Source organism: Schistocerca piceifrons, chromosome 6 (genome assembly GCF_021461385.2).
Source record: "Schistocerca piceifrons isolate TAMUIC-IGC-003096 chromosome 6, iqSchPice1.1, whole genome shotgun sequence".
Taxonomy (NCBI): domain Eukaryota; kingdom Metazoa; phylum Arthropoda; class Insecta; order Orthoptera; family Acrididae; genus Schistocerca; species Schistocerca piceifrons.
In genome coordinates this window covers 476720537-476745604 of record NC_060143.1, presented here as the reverse complement: position 1 = coordinate 476745604, position 25068 = coordinate 476720537, and the positions used below count along the sequence as shown (strand labels likewise).

General features: G+C 41.1%; 1 non-coding gene across 1 annotated transcript; it reads left to right on the top strand.

The window, feature by feature from the left end:
- Positions 1–18522: 18522 nt before the first annotated feature.
- Positions 18523–18597, top strand: Trnas-cga. The gene has a single exon. It is a non-coding gene; the product is annotated as a tRNA-Ser (tRNA).
- The last annotated feature ends 6471 nt before the right edge of the window (positions 18598–25068 follow it).

The following is a 25068-nucleotide window of genomic DNA, read 5'->3' as shown; positions in this document are numbered from 1 at the left end:
TGAGCCGCCCGTTACAGTTGCTGCCCTCCAAGACTGGGCAGATGGCGCCTCCCTAAGCAGAACCCCGGCGACAACGATTTTCGAACACTTGTACTAGCCGCAGCGAAAAACGTTCTGTTTTGATGCGAGATAGTACAGGATTCCACGTCCTGCTGAGAGGAAACACATTGTCTCTATTAATTAAAGCATCCGCCAACCTAATTTGGTTCTCCTGAAGATGGCGAACAGTTGGATCGCTTAAATATTGAATCAAGGTGATTTTAGGATCCAGCAGCAAACTTGAAGAGGTTTTCAATACTGAGCGTAATTTTGTATGCATGGCTCAGTAATTAGAAGATTCTATAATTTGGACAATTGATGCCATTTCGTTTCGTAGGCAGGGTAATTGTTTTACTTTTTATTAAAATTACTGTTACTGCTCCATCCTCATAGCAGACACATAATTTTTTTACGATCGTTCGTTCGCCTTATCTACAGCATTCTTTAATAACTTAGCGGGGTTATTATGCATTCCAGTCTTTTCTGTCGTCGAGATTGTTTAAAGCATTGTTGAAATCTGATGTGGTAATCGGTAGTCCTTGGAATTCATTTTCCATTTTCCTTACAGAAATGCATTGAATGTGGAAGGCTAACAAAATGTAAATACACACTCTGTCTCAACTAAAAATCTGTGAGCAGAACGTAAAAGAGGCACACCGTTTAATCAGACGCTTTCTTATGAATAAACACACGTAACACTGGTGTGATATTCCACAGCATTTACTGTTATCCGAACCGGTTTTCAGTTGTTACTCCATCGGCAAATACAAAGATAAATATGTGATGCAGTGAAATTTTGTTGGATCAAAGATTTTAACACTTTGTGTCAATCTTTAAAGTGGTGCTGATGTGTTAATAGGATCCAGAAGATGAAAATATTTTAGCACACTCTTAGCAACATCAACGCACTTTCAATAACGCGTACTACTTGGATGGGAGGGTGTGACTACATTAAAAAACTCAAATGTAAATTTCGTTATTTGTTGTTGATAAACTTCGTTAATTGTCGTTGACTTTTAGTCACAATGTACTTTTTAAAGAGATAATTATGTGTAATTCAAGTCTGATACTGAAAGTACTGAATATGATATTCACTGGGTAAAGTAACATATATTGGATTATGTTCAACTGAACATTTAAAAAATTTATGAAATCAGGTAGAAAAATTCATTAAAAACAATAAATATGTTTTTTAAATTTAGAACATAAAGTATCTGAGTAGATAACAATATTGTCAAAAGGTAGCCTAAAGTGCCCCCCCCCCGCCCCCACGCAAAGGTATTGCAAGGATTAACATTGTAAAGAATTCTCGGTAAGCAATATAGTGACGCAAATTCGTAATTATGGACAGCAATGTGGAACAGAACACGAATATAACAATTGTGGCCCTTGGAAATGTAATTTAGTAACGCGGAATTACGACGACTGTACTCAAACGTTCAAAAATGTACATAATTTCATACCGGTCATCTATAATTTCCAGTGTAGCACAATCAGGCACACGTTATTGTGAGTTGTACTTTACTTTTAGTTAAAAACTGCTGACGGTTAAATTTTCCTTTGAAAAGGGGAGCAGCGTTAATACGATAGTATATAGATATATATAGTGTGGTGTCTTTAGATGTGCTATGCATGCGCTGTTTGGTCAAACCGTCTCTGCCGTACACAGATGTTGGCCTGGGGTCACCTGTAGCACAAAGTGCCGGTTTACATACTTAGCCCTGAGAGTTTTGTGCACGTCTCCGAAGCGACACAAAAAAGTGATCCATCCCACGAAGTAAAAAGTTCCAGGGTAAGTTGTCATGTTAAAGGAACGTTGTAAAAACAAAAAAATTTTCGTAAATCGATGAAGTATTCACTTCATCACGCAAGCAACAGATGAAACACATTCGAGAACTACCAGAACTTGAAATGTCTTCAACTGTTTTCTGAGTTATATGGTTGATTGGCATTTTGAATACAAAATTAAATCGATACTATGAAATATTTTATAGTGATGCGCTGCTTAATGATAGATACAGTCTTATTTAAATTTAACCAGGCTTGATATACTCTGTGTGTTGGTAACGTTAGGAACTGGAGATAATATTGTATCTTAAATATATGCGACAACGCTATTTTGTCAGTGGATGACATTGTTAGGGTCCTGTGGTTGTATTACTAGATGTATTATAAAACTGAGATGGTGAAACTTTTCTTGAATACATTTTATTATTTCTTTTCATTTTGTTACTTAAAAGGTATGCAATGTATTTTTTTCGAACAAAATGCGTCTTCAGAGCGAACAGGGCACGTTTAGTGTAAGTACATGTTCTATATGTTTATCATCCCATTTCTGACTTGAATTCACCCTCGATTTCCACCTTATTTTCGAATATTTATAAGTCTGAAATGATTTCACTCTAGAGTGCCATAGCATTCAAAGCATTCAACAGTTGATCGACAGATCGTCCTGTAAACATAATGTAGCCACTCTGATGAAAAACATTTATCGAATCCGGTAATGCCAAGAACCAATAAAAAATGCTCAGCAAAAATGTAATCAGTTAGTAGTTGGTAACTATTTTTACGACATATCCTACGTGGTAATGGTTCAATAAGTTGAATAACAGCTGTCTAGTGATTTCAACCGCGGGCAGTGTTCCCGACTGTACCACGAGCAGAATTTCCTTAACTGAAATGCCTGTTAGCCCGTGTTCAGTTACGTTTGTATAAACACAAATTGTTATTGCTGCTAATCTTATCAAAAAATGTAAGAACTTATTGATCTATGCATACGTAATGGCAGAAATGTAGCTGTCCATTTATACTGTCATTCCCCCTTCATTTTACCTCACACCATTTTATCTCTAGCTGGAGGATGTTATTTCTCGTACTAAAATTTGTCTGCAAACGAATGAATTTCAGTCACGGTTATGAAATTGATTCATAGTAATACACAGTACACGTTAAATGGGTACTAAAGAGGAACATGTACTACGCTAAATCTTTATCTCTGTTATTGTGTTTCAATACTGAAACTCTGGACCTTATATCCAAAAGTTAAAATAAACCACCGAAACCCTGACATCCTTTTAAAAACATACGGTACGATGGTAATGATTCAGTACGTGATATGTCATTCGACTGGTAAAGGATACAGAGCCAGTAAAATGATTGTGCACATTACCATAACAGTCTAGCTGTTAGTTGGACTGTGTGGAAAACCTATCGCCTCTTACATTATGTGTGTTATCAGAACTAACGTCTGTCTAGCTGCTTGGGCAGCTCAGGTTCCATTACCTACAATTCTCAGAAAATAGATAATACTCAGATTCAACTATCTCAGAAGTCGAAAAAGCAAATACTTAGGAACTGAGTACTTTAGCGAAACTGAGTTAGCGAGAATGTAAACCCATGTACCTAGGTGCCTGTCTATATATAAAGCAATACCTACCTATACTTATACTTTGAAGTTACGAATTAGGAACGAACTGACTCTGTAAACGTGTGATTAATAGCGGTATGTTGAGAGTATTCTCAGTTAGGAACACTGACCATGGGTTCGTCATAGTAACCGTCCCACTTCTTGGCTGTAATGATTTACATTCGCCAGGAAGATCATAGGTCACAATGTACCTGACTCCAGTTACGAGCGATTTTGTCCCACAACAAGCACTGCTGCTGCTGCCTTACTATTGACAATTTTTGTATTCTGAATAGTCGCCAGCGCTTATGTCTATTAAACAAAATCTCAAGGTGTCACGAATAGTGGGGCTTGCTGTAGATTTTGACGTACAAATCCAGCCTCCTTGTGACGAAATATTTTAACTTCTGACGGCGAATCCAAGTAATGCTAACCGTATTGTCAGTCTAGGAATTCAGTGTAGTCAGCAACATGGATTTCGTAAACAACGATAGTGCGAAAAGTTATCTCTGTTCGCCCACGAGATCCAGACTACACGTCATAATAATTGCGTTTCATTGACTTCCGGAAGGTGCTCCATGCAGCTCCTCGTTGCAACCTAGTGAAAAAAATAACAGTCTGCGAAATACCTGACCAGCTGTACGATTTGAATTCGCAATACATAGAGCGTGTTTCGAAGTATTTGTATCAAATGTTTAGGAACGCTAGGGGGGAACAGCTTTTGTTAGAGGCAGATCGTTCGCTCATGCTTCCCGTCGGCGCTAGGTGCCCTGTAGTGTTCGCTGGCTCTCCGAGGAAGAGATTTCACCGAACTAACGGGGTCTAAAGCCAGTACTGTCGGAAGTTATATTAGGCTTTCCGTGGATGATGCCGTAGTATTCAGGAGGCGTACGGAGATCACGCAAACAGATATGAACACCGTAAACATATTGCTCAGTCGATGGACAGTTCGGACTTGTTCCCATTCAATCAAGCGGAGTGCTCCACTAGCAAATATTCTGTGAGAACGCATTCGTACTTGAAGATGCCACCAGAACAAATCAGTGTGAAGGGCAAAGTTATTCATAGTAAAATACGCGAAATGTTTGCAAATGCCTACCGGTTATGGAAGAAAGAAGCAGTGCTAGCTGCTCCATCGAAATTAAAATCCAAGTTGAAACTAGCGGTCGAAGCAACAGGTGTGTCGTTTATTGCCGTGCAGGGAATCAAGACAGAACTCCATGCAGGTGAACCTTTGACAGGTAGATGAATCCACAACATTTCAGCACCTCATAAGTAAAGGCGCAGAAGATCCAAGAAGGCCATTTAAGACAATATTAATGAGCAAGTCTTCGCCGCTTTGTAAATACACTGAAGAGCCAAAGAAACTGGTACACCTGCATAATATCATGTAGGGCACAAACGAGCGAACAGAAGTGCCTCATCACGGCGTGGCAAGGACTCAACTAATGTCTAAAGTAGTCCTGGAGGAAACTGACACCATGAATCCTGCAGGGTAGTCCATAAATCTGTAAGAGTACGAGAAAGTGGAGATCTGTCCTGGACAGCACGTTGCAGGGCATCCCAGATATGAAGGGCTTATTTCAATAGTGGTACAAGTCCATTACCTCCGCTTTTCTGTGTATAATGCTTCTGAGATTAATGGTAGAAACAGACAGAAAGAAAGGTTCATCTCTAGCAAGCGGAAGTGTTTAAACACAGAAGTAGTACCTGGAGCCACTCTGTAGCAATTCTGGACGCGTGGGGCGTCGCATTGCCTTCTGGAATTTTCCAAGTCCGTCGGAATGCACAATGGACATGAATGGATGCAGGTGACCAGACACTATGCTTACGTACGTGTCAGCTGTCAGAGCCCCTGATACATCTAGATATGTATCAGAGGCTCATATCATTCAACTGCACATCTCCCCACACCATTACAGAGCCTCCACCAGCTCGAACAGTCCCCTGCTGACATGCAGGGTCCATGGATTCATGAGGTTGTATCCATACCCGCATACATCCGTCCGCTCTACAGGGTGTTGCAAAAAGGTACGGCTAAACCTTCAGGGAACATTCCTCACACACAAATAAAGAAAAGATGTTATGTGGACATGTGTCCGGAAACGCTTAATTTCCATGTTAGAGCTCATTTTAGTTTCGTCAGTATGTACTGTACTTCCTCGATTCACCGCCATGATTTCATACGGGATACTCTACCTGTACTGCTAGAACATGTGCCTTTACAAGTACGACACATGTGGTTCATGCACGATGGAGCTCCTGCACATTTCAGTCGAAGTGTTCGTACGCTTCTCAACAACAGATTCGGTAAACGATGGATTGGAGAGGCGAACCAATTCCATGGCCTCCACGCTCTCCTGACGTCAACCCTCTTGACTTTCATGTATGTGGGAATTTGAAAGCTCTTGTCTACGCAACCCCGGTACCAAATGTAGTGACTCTTCGTGCTCGTATTGTGGACGGCTGTGATACAGTACGCCATTCTTCAGGGCTGCATCAGCGCATCAGGGATCCCATGCGACGGAGGGTGGATACATGTATCCTCGCTAACGGAGGACATTTTGAACATTTCCTGTAACAAAGTGTTTGAAGTCACGCTGGTACGTTCTGTTGCTGTGTGTTTCCATTCCATGATTAACGTGATTTGAAGAGAAGTAATAAAATGAGCTATAACATGGAAAGTAAGCATTTCCGGACACATGTCCACGTAACATATTATCTTTCTTTGTGTGTGAGTACTGTTTCCTGATAGTTTGGCTGTACCTTTTTGTAACACCCTGTATACAATTTGAAACGAGACTCGTCAACGTGTTTCCAGTCATCAGAAGTCCAATATCGGTGTAGACGGACCCAGGCGAGGGCTAAAGCTTTGTGTCGTGTAGTCATCAAAGGTACACGAGTGGGTCATCGGCTCCGAAAGTCCACATCGATGATGTTTCGTTGAGTGAGTGGTTCGCACGCTGATACGTGTTGATGGCCCAGCATTGAAGTCTGCAGCAATTTGCGTAACGGATGCACTTCTGTCACGTTGAACGATTCTCCTCAGTCGTCGTTGGTTCCGTTCTTGCAGGATCTTCTTTCGGCAGCAGCGATGTCGGAGATTTGATGTTTTACCCGATTCCAGGTATTCACGGTACATTCGTAAAATGGTCGAACGGAAAAAATCCCCTCTTCATCGCTACCTCGGAGATGCTGTGTCCCATCGCTCGTGCTCCGACTACAACACCACGTTCAAACTCAAATAAATCTTGATAACCTTCCATTGTAGCAGCAGTAACCGTTCTAACAACTGCGGCAGACACTTGTTGTCTTATACAGGCGTTGCCGACCGCAGCGACGTATTCTGCCTGTTTACATACCTCTGTATTTGAACACGCGAGCCTATAATAGTTTCTTTGGCGCGTAGGTCTAGGTCACCGATATTCGTAACCAACTCCAGCGGCAGACGCTGTAGGAGAGGCATTTGCATCAGGTTGTGGTTTATTGTTAAAATTCCGAGAGTGTTCGTTCCTGGAGGAGGCGATCAATATGAATACACTGGTTTTTCATGCGAACCATTCTTCCCGCGAACCATTCACGATTGAAAGAGGGACGAAGGTAAGTGACATTGATAAACGCATTAAGTACCACTTCGACAACGAAAGGTGGCTTGTAAAGTATAGATGCAGATGTACAACCTTGTCGGTGTGTCATCGTCTTGTGGAAACCAAAGAAAGTCAAATCTTTGACACCAAGAACTTGAGGGGGGAGAGAATTAGGAGATTCTATAATTATGGAATTAGAGTTCCATAATATGTCTCTCCTTCCTTATCTGATAACCATATCTCTATAAATCTCATATAATTCTTTCGCACTGCAGATATTATCTGAGTGTTTCTATATGTCGCTTTTTTTAAAGTATCTGTGTTTCTATAAATAAAAAAGACATTAATCATAATGCAAATTTATTTACATGAACGAATTCAATTTTCTCTTATTGTCTAATTTCACTGTTTATTATTACTTATTGCATTTCCATTTACAATTTTATGTTGCCATAATTATTCCATACTAAGAAATTTGAATTGTTAGGAAATATTTTTATATGTCGTTTTTTGGCCTGCTTGTTATTCTTTTGCGTCATAAATGGAGGGCAGTAGAATATTTTCCATGATTTTACCTGTATGCCATACGATACAATGCAACCAAATTTAGCATTTCCCGCTTCGTTATGAGTAATCATCGCAGTTAGTTATTCAATTATTGGCTCTCCTGTTTGTGTAAAACACAACTGTACGTGCTTTAAATTACTCTGTGATGCGATGAGTTCCTATTGCAAAATACAGTGGGAAATAAAAAGCTGTGAAAATTACAGCTGGGATTTCGTTCGTATTAACAGCCGTCATGGGCAGCCGCACAAAATATACTACCAGTGGAAGAATGGGAAGTGCAATAAAAACTATAAAAGTGTTTCAGAAATAATGTTCGTCAGTAGCGGAATTACCCGTTTTCTGCCTTGAAATTCACTGTTTCACATACTTAGAATCACTTATTAGTGGCCTACCAGTTTCAGTAGACAATAACAACAGAAGAAATTAATTTTCAGTCTTTATTCCAGAGTCACAGAATTGACCATTTCACCACTTTTGACATTCTGACGGATCAAATGTGTTCAAGCATAACAGCCACATTCAAGATCTTCAAACATAAAGCTTTATGACAAAATTTAAGTACTATAGTGAATGTTAGTTTTATTTTATTTTATTTTATTTTTTATTTTATTTTTTATTGTCAGTGAAGTGTTGCCAGAAGAGCCAACACCGTGTTGCTACAGGAGGCCGAAATGCACGCTTTTAAGCTCACGCAGATTGACGTGAGGTCTGGAACAAGGTAAAGTAATTTCGTAGTTCTTGGGACACTTAACTTTAATCCACAATTGGAGAACATCGCTCTTGTTTAGACATTAATATAATATCAATATAACTGGTAATGGCGCCTTGCTAGGTCGTAGCAAATGACGTAGCTGAAGGCTATGCTAACTATCGTCTCGGCAAATGAGAGCGTATTGATCAGTGTAGCATCGCTAGCAAAGTCGGCTGTACAACTGGGAAAAGTGCTAGGACGTCTCACTAGACCTGCCGTGTGGTGGCGCTCTGTCTGCAATCACTGACAGTGGCGACACACGGGTCCGGCGTATACTACCGGACCGCGGCCGATTTAAAGGCTACTACCTAGCAAGTGTGGTGCCTGGCGGCGACACCACAGTCAGCAATTGGCAGAAACATAGAAACACTTGGAAAGACGACACTATGGTGTCACATTTCACATGTTTACCAATACGGTAATGTTCACATTCCTGACTACCATTCTCAGTGGTAAAATACGTCAACAATAGGTAGACATATAAACAACAGTGCTTTTTTTCCCTAATTGATCAACTCTGAAGCGGAACGGAAAGCAGGATAAACGCACTAGTATCTGAAGTTTTGAAGACGGGTCTTGTGTCCTACCTGGGTTTGAAGCCAAACTCAAAGGTTCGAATTGCCGCTGTGGCACTCCTTTTTAAATATCTCAGGAAATTTCGTAATGTACGCTTCTTTTACAACTTGAGGCGGTAGCTTTTAGGTAAACAATCTTTACAGATTCCTTCAGACGCTTCTGATGTAATAATAACTGCGGATTTTCTATGACCACTCGGTCAATTTGGAAACTGGCTCAGTATCAAGAACACCGAGGTTTTGGAAGCGTTACTACTGCTGGAACTATTCAAGTCCTAGGAGGAATTCTGCAGTATGGTCATGCTTGTTTGGTAATTGCAGTCTAATTAGCGATAAAAGATATCATATCTAATACCGATATAGCTAGTAAGACGAGAACATTCAATTTCGATCGACGTTGCTGAGCTTGTAAACATGAGGCTCTGCGATCTGGATATTGAAGTGCTTCGATCTCGCAAACGGTTGTACTTGAGAGTTGATGGAGAGGTAATGACAAATCGTCTGGGCAGATACGGATGACAGGTAACTTCCGGTACTTCAGACCAATAGTAAGGTCGATAACGTGCAGTTACAAGACTCGCAGCGTTGACTACTAGCTGGAGTAATGGCCAGGATTGAAGCACATATCTGATGACGATGTGTCTCAAGCACTGACAAGCCTATAAGGTCTGTTACATTTAGGTGCAGAAATGTCTCTAGTCAGGCCCCTTTACTAGCCTCACTTCTTGATGGTAATTATCGGTGCCTACTAACAGGAATAAAAATGTCTGAAACCAGAAATATATTGCAACAAAATCTTAAATTCTGATTAGTATGGTAAGGATGCCTAATTGCAAGTATCAGGCTCCGTAAATTAAACTTTCTGAAGTATCCAGCCGATCGCTTAAGTCACCTGTATTTCAGTTCCATATGCCGTACTATACTATGGGGTAGGAGATGACTACAGCACATGCTATGTGGTGCACATAGGTAAAACGCTCGAGATTTTCTGTGTTTTGTGACCACAGATGAAAACATACAGAACAGAGAGATGAAATATCAATGCAGGGACGTTAATAATGGTTGTTAACGTAGATAAATTCACAGGGAGTCAACGCATGGTATAGTTAAATAATCTAGTGTATACAGTGTGGTGGAACACATTCCGTTTCATGATTTATTTTTCATGCTTTATTTCTGCATTTTCTGCAACATGACCTCTGACGTAATGAGGGCTATCACACAAATATAGACGAAAGTGGTAACTGAATGAAGTAGTTCATGAAAGTTATACCACGCGTACATATTCATTCTACGTATTCATTCTACGAAGTGTAGGCCTACAGATAAGTAAATTTATAATTTTTATTATTATGGTCCTAAAAGGGCGGAAAATAATGTCAAGTAAACCTTTTACGCTGTAACTTCTTTAACGCCTTTTTATATTTACTTTCGGAGGAGACTAGGCCAGCATGATAAAATATAGAGTAATTTCTGTATTTTTACTTGTACATTTTCTTCCGCTGTCAACAATGGGAAAATAAAAGAAAGACAAAACGTGCAAGGCAGTCCATAAAACCACATATTGGAAAAATTCTCGGACTGGCTGTACGGGAAGCATAGAGGATGACTGGAGCATTTACGAAGGTTCAAAGCTTTATTCAACCATTGTACCACTCTAATGAAAATGTTGTGAGAACTACAGAGCACTTCGAATGCAGCACAAACTATCTTCAAGATATTTGAACTTCAAAAATTGGGTAGCTCGTTGTCTCCGCCTTCGAAGGCTGATCAAGAGCATCATACGTAACTGAAATGCAGAACAGATTTGAACTATCTGTTATCAACATATGAAACCGTGCCTACAAAGTGGGAGAAAATTTAGAGCAAAAATAGGGTACAGTTATGAAAGGAAAATTGTCGGAGAGAAGTGGTATGCTGATCTTAAGAGCTGATTCCATCTTGCAGTACGAAGACATGAAAACTTACCTGGATGTTCTGTGCAGGCAGTGTTGTATGTCTTTTAGGAAGGTTAAATACATAAAAAATAAAAGAACAATATAAAATAGTGATACACCTGTGTATTTTATAATTCACTTTTAAACTTATCTAGGTTATCGCGCATCTTCTGCAAAACCGGTTGTTATTCAGGGTATTTATGACTTTCTAGAGAAACTAATAATCATCACAATATGAGGAATTCCCCTGATTGGATATGGAATTGTGATGAAGCATGGATGATGTTAATCACATTTGGGTCAAAAATTGTGAACATAATTGAAAAAAAAAATACATCTACATTCACGCTGGCGTCGAAAGAGGACAACAACAAGAACGACAACAACAACCCTTGGTTGTGGCAATGCTGCTGGGAAGTCTGAAACACTTCTATTACGCTTCAAAGGTGTGCTGATATTCCAGCTTCAAAAGTTTTTAAGCACTGTGGCGCCTTTGTAGAAGTTACTCCAGACGTTGACTTTTTTTTCGAGATGGATGCAGGATATGTGTAACATCAATAAATAATATCGACGAATATTGTATTCAGTAAAATACACTAAGGGCATGAATGGTGTGAAGGAAGTTAGTAAGAAAGGAAAGAAAGCCTCATTACAGGTCAAAACTAAGCCAAAGCCTTGTTCACTTGGAAAAGCTAAAGGAATTCAAAATGAATTTTCGGACAGCAATGCAGAAAACGTTCTTTAAATTCGAAACTAAAATATTTCCTACTCATCAGATGAAAAGCTCCAAAAAATTCAGGTGTACCAAAAGCCTGCAGATTAACAGTCATTTACACAGTCGCTCAATGATCGTAACAGCACAAAAACAGAGGGTAGCACAGAAATATTTTGGATACTGTTGTTGTTGTTGTTGTGGTCTTCAGTCCTGAGACTGGTTTGATGCAGCTCTCCATGCTACTCTATCCTGTGCAAGCTTCTTCATCTCCCAGTACCTACTGCTACCTACATCCTTCTGAATCTGCTTAGTGTATTCATCTCTTGGTCTCCCTCTACGATTTTTACCCTCCACGCTGCCCTCCAATGCTAAATTTGTGATCCCTTGATGCCTCAAAACATGTCCTACCAACCGATCCCTTCTTCTAGTCAAGTTGTGCCACAAACTTCTCTTCTCCCCAATCCTATTCAGTACCTCCTCATTAGTTATGTGATCTACCCACCTTATAGTCAGCATTCTTCTGTAGCACCACATTTCGAAAGCTTCTATTCTCTTCTTGTCCATACTAGTTATCGTCCATGTTTCACTTCCATACATGGCTACACTCCCTACAAATACTTTCAGAAACGACTTCCTGACACTTAAATCTATACTCGATGTTAACAAATTTCTCTTCTTCAGAAACGATTTCCTTGCCATTGCCAGTCTACATTTTATATCCTCTCTACTTCGACCATCATCAGTTATTTTACTCCCTAAATAGCAAAACTCCTTTACTACTTTAAGTGTCTCATTTCCTAATCTAATTCCCTCAGCATCACCCGATTTAATTTGACTACATTCCATTATCCTCGTTTTGCTTTTGTAGATGTTCATCTTATATCCTCCTTTCAAGACACTGTCCATTCCGTTCAACTGCTCTTCCAAGTCCTTTGCTGCCTCTGACAGAATTACAATGTCATCGGCGAACCTCAAAGTTTTTACTTCTTCTCCATAAATTTTAATACCTACTCCGAATTTTTCTTTTGTTTCCTTTACTGCTTGCTCAATATACAGATTGAATAACATCGGGGAGAGTACAACCCTGTCTCACTCCTTTCCCAACCACTGCTTCCCTTTCATGCCCCTCGACTCTTATAACTGCCATCTGGTTTCTGTACAAATTGAAAATAGCCTTTCGCTCCCTGTATTTTACCCCTGCCACCTTTAGAATGTGAAAGAGAGTATTCCAGTCAACATTGTCAAATGCTTTCTCTAAGTCTACAAATGCTAGAAACGTAGGTTTGCCTTTTCTTAATCTTTCTTCTGAGATAAGTCGTAAGGTTAGTATTGCCTCACGTGTTCCAACATTTCTACGGAATCCAAACTGATCTTCCCCGAGGTCCGCTTCTACCAGTTTTTCCATTCGTCTGTATAGAATTCGCGTTAGTATTTTGCAGCTGTGCCTTATTAAACTGATAGTTCGGTAATTTTCACATCTGTCAACACCTGCTTTCTTTGGGATTGGAATTATTACATTCTTCTTTAAATCTGAGGGTATTTCACCTGTCTCATACATCTTGCTCACCAGATGGTAGAGTTTCGTCAGGACTGGCTCTCTCAAGGCCGTCAGTAATTCTAATGGAATGTTGTCTACTCCCGGGGCCTTGTTTCGACTCAGGTCTTTCAGTGCTCTGTCAAACTCTTCACGCAGTATCGTATCTCCCATTTCATCTTCATCTACATCCTCTTCCATTTCCATAATATTGTCCTCAAGTACATCGCCCTTGTATAAACCCTCTATATACTCCTTCCACCTTTCTGCCTTCCCTTGTTTGCTTAGAACTGGGTTGTCATTTAAGCTCTTGATATTCATACAAGTGGTTCTCTTCTCTCCAAAGGTCTCTTTAATTTTCCTGTAGCCAGTATCTATCTTACCCCTAGTGAGACAAGCCTCTACATCCTTACATTTGTCCTCTAGCCATCCCTGCTTAGCCATTCTGCCCTTTCTGTCGATCTCATTTTTGAAACGTTTGTATTCCTTTTTGCCTGCTTCACTTACTGCATTTTTGTATTTTCTCCTTTCATCAATTAAATTCAGTATTTCTTCCGTAACCCGAGGATTTCTACTAGCCCTCGTCTTTCTACCTACTTGATCGTCTGCTGCCTTCACTATTTTTCTCAAAGCTACCCATTCTTCTTCTGCTGTATCTCTTTCCCCCATTCCTGTCAATTGTTCCCTTATGCTCTCCCTGAAACTCTGTACAACCTCTGGTTCTTTCAGTTTATCCAGGTCCCATCTCCTTAAATTCCCACCTTTTTTCAGTCTCTCCAGTTTCAATCTGCAGTTCATAACCAAGAGATTGTGGTCAGAATCCATATCTGCCCCTGGAAATGAATTACAATTTAAAACCTGGTTCCTAAATCCCTGTCTTACCATTATATAATCTATATGATACCTTTTAGTATCTCCAGGATTCTTCCAGGTATACACCCTTCTTTTATGATTCTTGAACCAAGTGTTAGCTATGATTATGTTATGCTCTGTGCAAAATTCTACAAGGTTGCTTCCTCTTTCATTTCTTCCCCCCAATCCATATTCACCTACTATGTATCCTTCTCTCCCTTTTCCTACTGACGAATTCCAGTTACCCATGACTATTAAATTTTCGTCTCCCTTCACTACCTGAATAATTTATTTTATCTCGTCATACATTTCATCAATTTCTTCATCATCTGCAGAGCTAGCTGGCATATAAACTTGTACTACTGTAGTAGGCATGGGCTTTGTGTCTATCTTGGCCACAATAATGCGTTCACTATGCTGTTTGTAGTAGCTAACCCGCACTCCTATTTTTTATTCATTATTAAACCTACTCCTGCATTACCTCTATTTGATTTTGTATTTATAACCCTGTAATCACCTGACCAAAAGTCTTGTTCCTCCTGCCACCGAACTTCACTAATTCCCACTATATCTAACTTTAACTTATCCATTTCCCTTTATAAATTTTCTAACCTACCTGCCCGATTAAGGGATCTGACATTCCACGCTCCGATCCGTAGAACGCCAGTTTTCTTTCTCCTGATAACGACGTCCTCTTGAGTAGTCCCCGCCCGGAGATCCGAATGGGGGACTGTTTTACCTCCGGAATATTTTACCCAAGAGGACGCCATCATCATTTAATCATACAGTAAAGCTGTATGTACTCGGGAAAAATTACGGCTGTAGTTTCCCCTTGCTTTCAGCCGTTCGCAGTACCAGCACAGCAAGGCCGTTTTGGTTAATGTTACAAGGCCAGATCAGTCAATCATCCAGACTGTTGCCCCTGCAACTACTGAAAAGGCTGCTGCCCCTCTTCAGGAACCACATGTTTGTCTGGCCTCTCAACAGATACCCCTCCGTTGTGGTTGCACCTACGGTACGGCCATCTGTATCGCTGAGGCACGCAAGCCTCCCCACCAACGGCAAGGTCCATGGTTCATGGGGGGAGGGATTTTGGATACTGGACTCTGAAATTGTAACACAGTTGAGACATGAAGTCACGAAGGAGGTACGCGACCACGTTGAAAAATACGCGGACTCTGAACATTCCAGCTACATCTACAACCGTTTGTGAAAAATAACTGCCGTCATTACTATCCATTTATTTCGCACAGTCATGATTTCGGCTCTATAGCTATTCGCCAGTGCAAGCTGACATGTCATAAAATGTCCGACCTGCCAAGATGACAGAAGCTAGTTATATGCCAATACAACAACTCATCGGTTAGTAGTGAATATTGTTATGTTTATAAGTACATTTATGTACACAAACATTATTTTTTTTTTACTTTTAATGTGTAACAGTTACATTGACATAGACACACTTTCGAGGCTTTACCGAATGTATAACGACAGTAATAGAAAGCGTCACGTGAGGATGCAGTGCAATCTCTAAACTGTGATTAATTACTAAAATAAATTACAGAAATGAATGATAAGCTACACAAAAGTTGTTAGCCCATAAACACAAGTTACCATGATCAAATGAATAAAGAAATAATGCGCTTTTCGCCGCAGAGATATAACAGTGACGTTGCTCTGTGCCTAGTTTACGTTTGACGCAGCACTCATGTTTCCGCATAGGGGAAGTGTAATAAACAAGAATACAACCATTCCGTTTTTATTGAACGAAATTTGTATGTTTTTCGTCTAAGTCATGGACTATAACGTGAAAAATATTCCAGATATTAAAACGTATTACAGATATTATTTCTCCTCCAACGGAACACATTTGCAATTGTGTACTTTGCATCAGTTAATTTATTTTCGTCTTTCAACTTCCACAGTCACACAAAATACAACTTCGTTAAAGGCCATCTGTTCCCACCAGTCGATAACTTCCTCTTGTCAGTGTTACTTAACAACAGCAAGATCGTGTACTTATCTTCCGTTCTAACAATAAGTCACAACCAGCCTTACACTGCTGCAAGTTTCAGTAAGAGAGAAAGACTCTACAAGTATGAGGCGTGATTTAAATAATGAAAACTACACCAGTCACTTACTTTTTGATGCTTAGCGCAACGCGTTTCGAGAATTTATTCACATTTTAAGTGTATTTGTGCAATTGTTTAAATGAGAACGGCGAGAAACTTAACCTCAGGATTTATGGTAACGAGGTAGATGAAGTTGAGGAATTCTGCTACCTAGGCAGCAAAATGACGGACGGAGCAAGAAGGACATCAAAAGCAGACCTACACTGGCAAAAAGGGCATTCCTGGCCAAGAGAATTCTACTAATATCATACATATGCCTTAATTTGAGGAATAAATTTCCGAGAACGCACGTTTAGAGTAGTACATTGTGTGATACTGAAACAAGGACAGTGGGAAAACCGGAAAAGAAGAGAATCGTACCATTTGAGATGTGGTGCTACAGACGAATGTCGAAAATTAGGTGGACTGATAAGGTAAGGAATGAGGAGGTTCTGCGCAGAATCGGAAAGGAATATGTGGAAAACACTGAGAAGGACAAGGGACAGCACGGTAGAACAAATCAGGGAATGAGTTCCATTATACACCACTGCCAATTAAAATTGTTACACCAAGAAGAAATGCAGATGATAAACGGGTATTCATTGGACAAATATGTTATACTAGACCTGACATGTGATTACATTTTCACGCAATTCGGGTGCATAGATCCTGAGAAATCAGTACCCAGAACAACCGCCTCTGGCCGTAAAAACGGCATTGGTACGCTTGGGCATTGAGTCAAACACAGCTTGGATGGTGTGTACAGGTACAGCTACCCATGCAGCTTCAACACGATACCACAGTTCATCAAGAGTAGACTGGCGTATTGTGACGAGCCAGTTGCTCAGCCACCATTGACCAGACGTTTTCAGTTGGTAAGAGATCTGGAGAAGGTGCTGGCCAGAGCAGCAGTCGAACATTTTCTGTATCCAGAAAGGCCCGTAAGGACCTGCAACATGCGGTCTTGCATTATCCTGATGAAATGTAGGGTTTCGCAGGGAGCGAATGAAGGGTAGAGCCACGGGTCGTAACACATCTGAAATGTAACGTCCACTGTTCAAAGTGCCGTCAATGCGAACATGAGGTGACCGAGACGTGTAACCAATGGCACCCCGTACCATCACGCCGGGTGATACGCCAGTATGGCGATGACGAATACACGCTACCAATGTGCAATCACCGCGATGTCGCCAAACACGGATGCGACCATCATGATGCTGTAAACAGAACCTGGATTCATCCGAAACAATAACGTTTTGCCATTCGTGCACCAAGGTTCGCAGGCGCTCCTGTCTGTGATGCAGCGTCAAGGGTAACCGCAGCCATGGTCTCCGAGCTGATAGTCCATGCTGAAGCAAACGTCGTCGAACTGTTCGTGCAGATGGCTGTTGTCTTGCAAACGTCCCTATCTGTTGACTCAGGGATCGAGACGTGGCTGCACAATCCGTTACAGCCATGCGGATAAGATGCCTGTCATCTCGACTGCTAGTGATACGAAGCCGTTGGGATCCAGCACAGCGTTCCGTATTACCCTCCTGAACCCACCGATTCGATATTCTGCGAACAGTCATTGGATCTCGACCAACGCGTGCAGCAATGTACGTTGAACGGTATTTATGACTGGTTTTACGTTTCTTTATTAAATCTAGATATAATACATTCAATATTTGTACACAGTATAATGTATTCTAACGTTCGAAACAGTTTGAACATTCGAAGAACAATATCTTAAGCAAAAGTACTGGCATTACATGGTCCCTGTCGTTGCTTACCGACGTACGGTTCTAAATACAAAGCTGTTTTTACGAATCAAACACTTTTAACCCATACTTTGCTGGTTTGCTAGGAATTTATTGCCTGAACGGGCAGATTCCTCTAAACTGGGTGAAAAATATTTTTGGCAATTGTTCGTGAATAGTTCAAGTACCACTCTGAGAGCTCTGGTAGCAGCCAACTTATCAATCTCTCTGCGAACACCTCTATCACGGATATTATCAAACGTCACACATCTCAACAGAAACCTGAATCGGTTTTCACTTATGCATAAATAACATGATTCAAGTCCATTTCCCTTTGAGTTATCCCACAATTTCGATATACCCTTCCTAGAACATCTCAAAGATCCACATAGATATAACTCGGGACCTTTGCCTTTCGCGGGTAGCTCAGTTGGTGGAGCGCTTGCCCGCGAAAGGCAAAGGTCCCGAGTTCGAGTCTCGGCCCGGGACACGGTTTTAATCTGCCAGGAAGTTTCATATCAGCGCACACTCAGCTGCAGAGTGAAAATCTCATTCTATCCCCCAGGCTGTGGCTAAGCCATGTCTCCGCAATGTCCTTTCTTCCAGGAGTGCTAGTTCTGCAAGGTTCGCAGAAGAGCTTCTGTGAAGTTTGGAAGGTAGGAGACGAGGTACTGGCGGAATTAAAGCTGTGAGGACGGGTCGAGAGTCGTGCTTGGGTAGCTCAGTTGGTAGAGCAGTTGCCCGCGAAAGGCAAAGGTCCCGAGTTCGAGTCTCGGCCCGGCACACAGTTTTAATGTGCCAGGAAGTTTCAATGCTTATTATGTTTTCATCCAAGAACAAATTCAGAATTTCTATTTCTGGTCCAGGCAAATGCATAATAAAATTACGAGATCTGCTTCTAACACTGGTAGGATATTTATTTTTCCTCTGTTTATGTATTCCATCTTTCCCTAAATAAAGACATCCTCTTGAGTTACTTCTTCCTGTGATTCATATTCATCATTTTCTGACACTTCTTGTTCTGTTCCTGAATCTTGACCGCTTTCATGAACAGAATTCTCAGTCTCTGAGTCAGCGCTATCACTGTGAGCATCTTCACCACTCAGCTCATTGAACCATTTCAACCATACATGAGGATCTCTACTAAACTCTGTCCGAGGTTTTTTGCCTTTGGCATTTCTTCCACAGTTTAAAAATAAAGAGAATACTAGGTAACACGGAAGGTAACTGCAATCAGTTTCCTTTCTTTCTTTCGCTGACGTCATAGTCTCGCAGCGATCGCAGGGTCGACGTGGTTACAACAGATTTGACAATGTTAGTTTTAGGGATGGCCAGATGCCCATACCCCGCAGGACGGTATCAGTGCCCCCCAACTGTCTGCGTCTAGTGTTAATCGTGAAATAGTGCGGATGTGTTTCAAATGTCTGCGACGGGTGGAACTGAGGCGGAACGTGGGGGCCAGCCCGGTATTCACCTAGCGGGATGTGGAAAACCGCCTAAAAACCACATCCAGGCTGGCCGGCACACCGGCCCTCGTCGTTAATCCGCCAGGCGGATTCGATCCGGGGCCGGCGCGCCTACCCGAGTCCAGGAAGCAGCACGTTAGCGATCTCTGCTACCCTGGCGGGTAACTGCAATCAGTTTCAATACGTCAAAATTTACGCACATGAAAGATCAATTGAATCTAGGAAAGCAATAAAGTAATACAGACTTACTTTTTTTCAGCTTGTGGCAGCAGAGCTCGCGCGGATGACTGGTTTCCTCCAGACTATAATAATGGTTCATAAGCAATGTATCTTTCGTAACTGGAAGCCAATAGTGATTGGAGCTAACAGTCGGAGAGTTCACAGAAAGGTACTGAAAATGACGCGAACTGAATCCAGTCCTGTCAGACAAAATTCAGCGGGAAAGTCACATGGATGATGAGTGCCATCCGCGCGAGCAACGGAGGGTTAAGAAGAGTGTCCTGCCGTTTGTAATGTCCAGGGGACCGTAGTGAATAGCGGTGACTTGAGTGTGATTGGAGCTAACAGTCGGAGAGTTCACAGAAAGGTACTGAAAATGACGCGAACTGAATCCAGTCCTGTCAGACAAAATTCAGCGGGAAAGTCACATGGATGATGAGTGCCATCCGCGCGAGCAACGGAGGGTTAAGAAGAGTGTCCTGCCGTTTGTAATGTCCAGGGGACCGTAGTGAATAGCGGTGACTTGAGTGTGATTGTTGTTTTTGAATAAACGTGCCATTTTGCTCGTTTCGTTGCGTATTTGTTTCAGTTACCTTTTGCAGTACACTGTAACAGTTCTTCCTATGTAAGGCACAATTTTCATCGAGCTACATGTGAAACTTACTATAGTCCGTAAGTTTCGCACAGCACCGCATATTCTGCTTAGTCTTCATGAGCGTAAGAAAAGATATATGGGCGCATACAGAGGCATTCATGCGGTCAGTCCATTTCCTCTCCCTCAGTACACGAATGGTATGTAATGGTGACAGGTAGTGCCCTCTCCCATGCACTGTACACTGATTCGCGGCGTATATACGTGGGAGTAAAAGAAGAGCATCGCCCTTAATAAATGCGCGGTGTAGTACAGAAATCTCATTCCAGCTCTGCCACAGCAGATCGTTTATTATGGGTGGTAGGACGAACTACAGAGCACGAGGTGGATGTACACAGTTCAGTACTGGCCAAACGGGTGCGGTGCCGCAGCTGTGGCGGTGTGACTGACCTAGCGTAGATCACGCCGCCAGCGCCACTGTTATCTTTCACAACGCCGTTCGTAGCGTCCAAACCTGATACAACGTTTTCTCTCTTTTTTGTGCTTCTCGTGTTGAGCAGATACCACACTGACGTTGATAGCCTTGTGGTTGCCACAATAAAACGCTGTAAGTTCATGGCTAGTGTTATAAAAGAGGCAAGCCATGAACTTGTATATTAACGTCTCTGAATGATTCATGTGATTACATTTCATTTTTCGACAACTATGAGTGGCATGAACACTTGTTGCACTTCAAGAGTTTTCATTTAACTTAATAGAAGAATTACCCAATGTAGTAACCTAAGTGGACCGCACTTTATTCTAATTATTAAGCACTGTAACCTAGACAGAAACCGACAAGAGACTTACCAGCTTCTGTTCTATTTCTACATCTCTTATGGCATTCAAAGAATAACTGCCCCTGTATTGTAGCACGCAACGCGCTTGGTTGCGAGAGAGGCAGGTGAGCAATACGCTGATCGAATTCGCGCAGCGCATTAAAATAGCGGTAGCTGTCGTACTGGTCAGTCTGTGTGTGGTTTTTAGGCAGTTTCCCACTCTTATTTAGTGAAAAAGCTGGGTTGTTTCCCGCTTCGCACCTCAGAAAACAAGACACACGAACAATTATAGTAAGATCACACAGGGAGTATACACTACAGAGAAAAGAATTAATAAACATGGAAAGACGAAGTCGATTTTGTAGAAGCGTGGTTCAGGCAGGATAAGTCAATAACCGAGCAAATGTTCACACTAAGAATAATACTAGATAAGAACTGGGAGAACAATCAGGATACATTCTGTGTGTCCATAGGCTTCAGCAAAGCATATGACAGCACACTGAGAGAGGAGATGTGGAGGATAATGGCAGAGTGTGGTATACCAGACAAACTCATAAAGCTAACTATAATGTGTGTGATGGAATTAAAGAGTAGACAGAAAGCGCAGTAAGACAGGGAGATACTATATCACCAAACCTATTCGATTTGGCCCTCAGCAACACCCTGAGGAGACTAACGCAAGATTGTGCAGGAGTCACCATAGGGAAAATAAAATAAATATTCTGGCTTTCGCTGAAGATATTGTGGGAAGCAGCATGGGACACCTGGAGAAAATGGAAATTGCACTGGCGGAAGAGGCTAAGAAAGTAGGTCTAAGAATAAGTGAAAATAAAGCAAAATTCATGATAACAGGAAGAAGAACTCAGTTAGGACCAAACCATCTGAATCTGACAATCAGGAACTTAACAATACAGAAGGCAGATACATTCACGTACCTCTGTGTTAGCATCAACCAACAGAACCTTATAGAACAAGAGATCGTAATGAGAATTCAAGCTACGGGGGAGGGGGAAGAGGCATAGAAGCTATACATAACATCGTAAGTTAGTTAGTATCCAGGCAAGCAAAAACAAGAATATTTCAGACCATCATCGTATGGCACGCAAGCGGACCGTGGACCCTCACAAAAAAAAAAAAAACTTTAGAAAATAAAGTAGTGAGAAAAATATATGGACCAGTGCAACCAATGAAAGAACAGTGGAGAATGAGGGAAAACAGAGAACTCAGAAAATTATATACGCTATCTGACATGGTAACAAAAGTAATGTCCAAGAAATGGGTCCCTGCTGGAGATGTGAAACTCAAGGACAGTCTATTAGAAGAGGTCAGTGAATACGTCTACCTTTGCCAGATTATAAATATGAAGGGAGACATAAGGCCAGAAATCTATCGACGCATCAAGCTTGGCTGGCAAGCATTTGGAAAGAATTCAACAGTATTCAGATCAAAAATGCCAGTAAATCTGAAGAAAGCAGTATTTGATCAATGCATTCTTCCTGTGATGACGTATGGCTGCGAGACATGGACACTGAACTCATTTACAAAAGGGAAACTTAGGACTGCACAGAGAGTCATGGAGAGATCAATGGTGGGCTATACACGAAAGGATAGGAAAAGGGCAGATGACATCCAGTCTGTGACGAAGGTTAATGACATTTTAGAGACGGTAGGTTCCTTGAAATGGCAGTGGGCTGGCCACGTCGCAAGAAGAAAAGACAACAGATGGACGAAGCTAGTACCGGAGTCCGAGAGAGCACTGGAGGCTTAGAGGAAGACCACCAGACAGATGGGACAAAGACATCAAGAAGATCGCTTGTAACACCTAGCAGAGAACTGCCCAAGACCGCCCCACTTGGACAAGACTGCTGAAAGCCTACCTGAACCCACGACTCGAAGAGGCCACATCATTTAATAATTGAATTGGCTGATGATGATAATGATGATGATGAAGATGACGATGATGAGCTGATATGGTACCGTGTGGGAAGACTCAGGTGGTACGAACATGTGAGGAGGAGAGGGGAGAACACGTTAATAAAGGATGAATGGAGAAGCCGAAGGAACGAGACCACTAGGACGGCCGAAAACCAGGTAGAAGGATGATATCATGGGAGACATGTAGATACTGAGAGTGGGAGATGAACAAGCTGTGGAAGGCTGGAACGAGTCAGACCAAAGACAGGCTGCGGATTTTGTGGCTAATATATTTTAACTATCAGCTGTCTTATTTATCATACATATATCGTCTACCGGTTCCAATCATAGATCACTGAATGTAAGGTAAAACAAATCAGTTAAAAACGTATCCTTTTTTCCTATTAAACTGATTCAGAATCAAGGTTGTCACAGTGAAACCACCCAAACTACTATCGTAACCTGTCCTGGAAATACAAACGAACATATTTCACAATGCTTCAAGTCAAACAGATAATGTACCATAGAAGAACGAAACGACATAACACTGGAAAATTTCCACACTTGCAGAGTAACATCAAAGATAGTACATTTCATACCATCACTGATGTTACTCTGTAAATGTGTAACTTTGCCAGTGTTATGTTCGTTTCGTTGAGTGTACTATCTTTGATGTTACTCTGCAAATGTGGAACTTTGCCGGTGTTATATTCGTTTCGTTCTTCTGGAGTACATTGTCTATTTCACATGTAGCATTGTGAGATATGTTCGTCAGTATTTCTAGGATGGGTTACGAAAGTTGTTTTGGTCGCTTCACTGAGGATTATGGGATGTTTTTAAAAGATCTGTTTTACTCCACATCCAGTGATGGTGGACTATGACCGAAACCGTAGATGATATATAGATTAAATAAAACAGCTGATGGTTAAAACGCATTTCATGAAGTACTTAACGGCTGCTGGGTCTCGCCTAATGAAAACAGTAGATGTTATAAAATTTGCTTGTATTGGTAAAAGGGCAAATACTGAAAACCAAAATGGGAATGACTGGAATTTGTTGTCCTGAGCTGGTGACTCACCTGAAGTACAAATAATGACACCTAAAGTACAAATAATATTCTTAGACCGAAGGCGAGTCAGAAGAGATATGCTTGATTTTATTCTATGAACCACATATAGGACGCAGTTAAACACTTGGGGTTCCTTACTTTGACTTCAAAAGGGATTCTTATTGTTAGGCTATGGCTGACAACTTCCGGTTTATGCTTATTATTTGGCTTCATAGAATGAAAAATGTTGTTGTTGTTGTGGTCTTCAGTACTGAGACTGGTTTGATGCAGCTCTCCATGCTACTCTAACCTGTGCAAGTCTCTTCATCTCCCAGTACCTATTGCAGCCTACATCCTTCTGAATCTGCTTAGTGTATTCATTTCTTGGTCTCCCTCTACGATTTTTACCCTCCACGCTACCCTACAGTACTAAATTGGTGATCCCCTAATGCCTCAGAACATGTCCTACTAACCGATCCCTTCTTCCAGTCAAGTTGTGCCACAAACTCCTCTTCTCCCCAATTCAATTCAATACCCCCCATTAATTATGTGATCTACCCATCTCAATTGATAAGCAATATGTTTGTTACTATTATTGTTTTTCATTGCGGCCACTTATTATTCACATTTATGCAAAAGATACAATTTCTTTCTCTGCAATGTTCTCTTCAGTGAACATCTGACAGTTATACAAACTGAACAAAGAAAAAATAGAAAATAAAAAAATAAAACCTCGATCAATGGTTGAACGTAAAGGTCATTTCGCTACTGATCCATAAGCACATTATTTTAAGAGACTTTTAGAAAATATTTTTGCAACGTGTATGTTGCTATTTTTTTCTTCGACTAGGACTACTTAGGAGTACAGATGAATATCAAGATAATGAAGGCAACGAAAGACAGCAACAAGGAATCTACAGGATAACGTTAAGCTAGCTGTACAGTAATAATTTATGATCAAATGAAAGTATTCACCCTGATTTTACATCCAGGAGGATAACGTACCTTACATCTAACAGCATAGATTTTAGTTCAATCAGTTATTGTGGGGGGAACACTGTGTTCAATAAATGACAACAGTTTCTCAGAAATGATCAGGTGATCAAGGAGCGAGATAAAAGTCACTTAATCGTTTCCCGACCACGACTGTATAGAACAAGAAGTGAATTGGAATATTGTTATGGTGGAAAGCTGTACG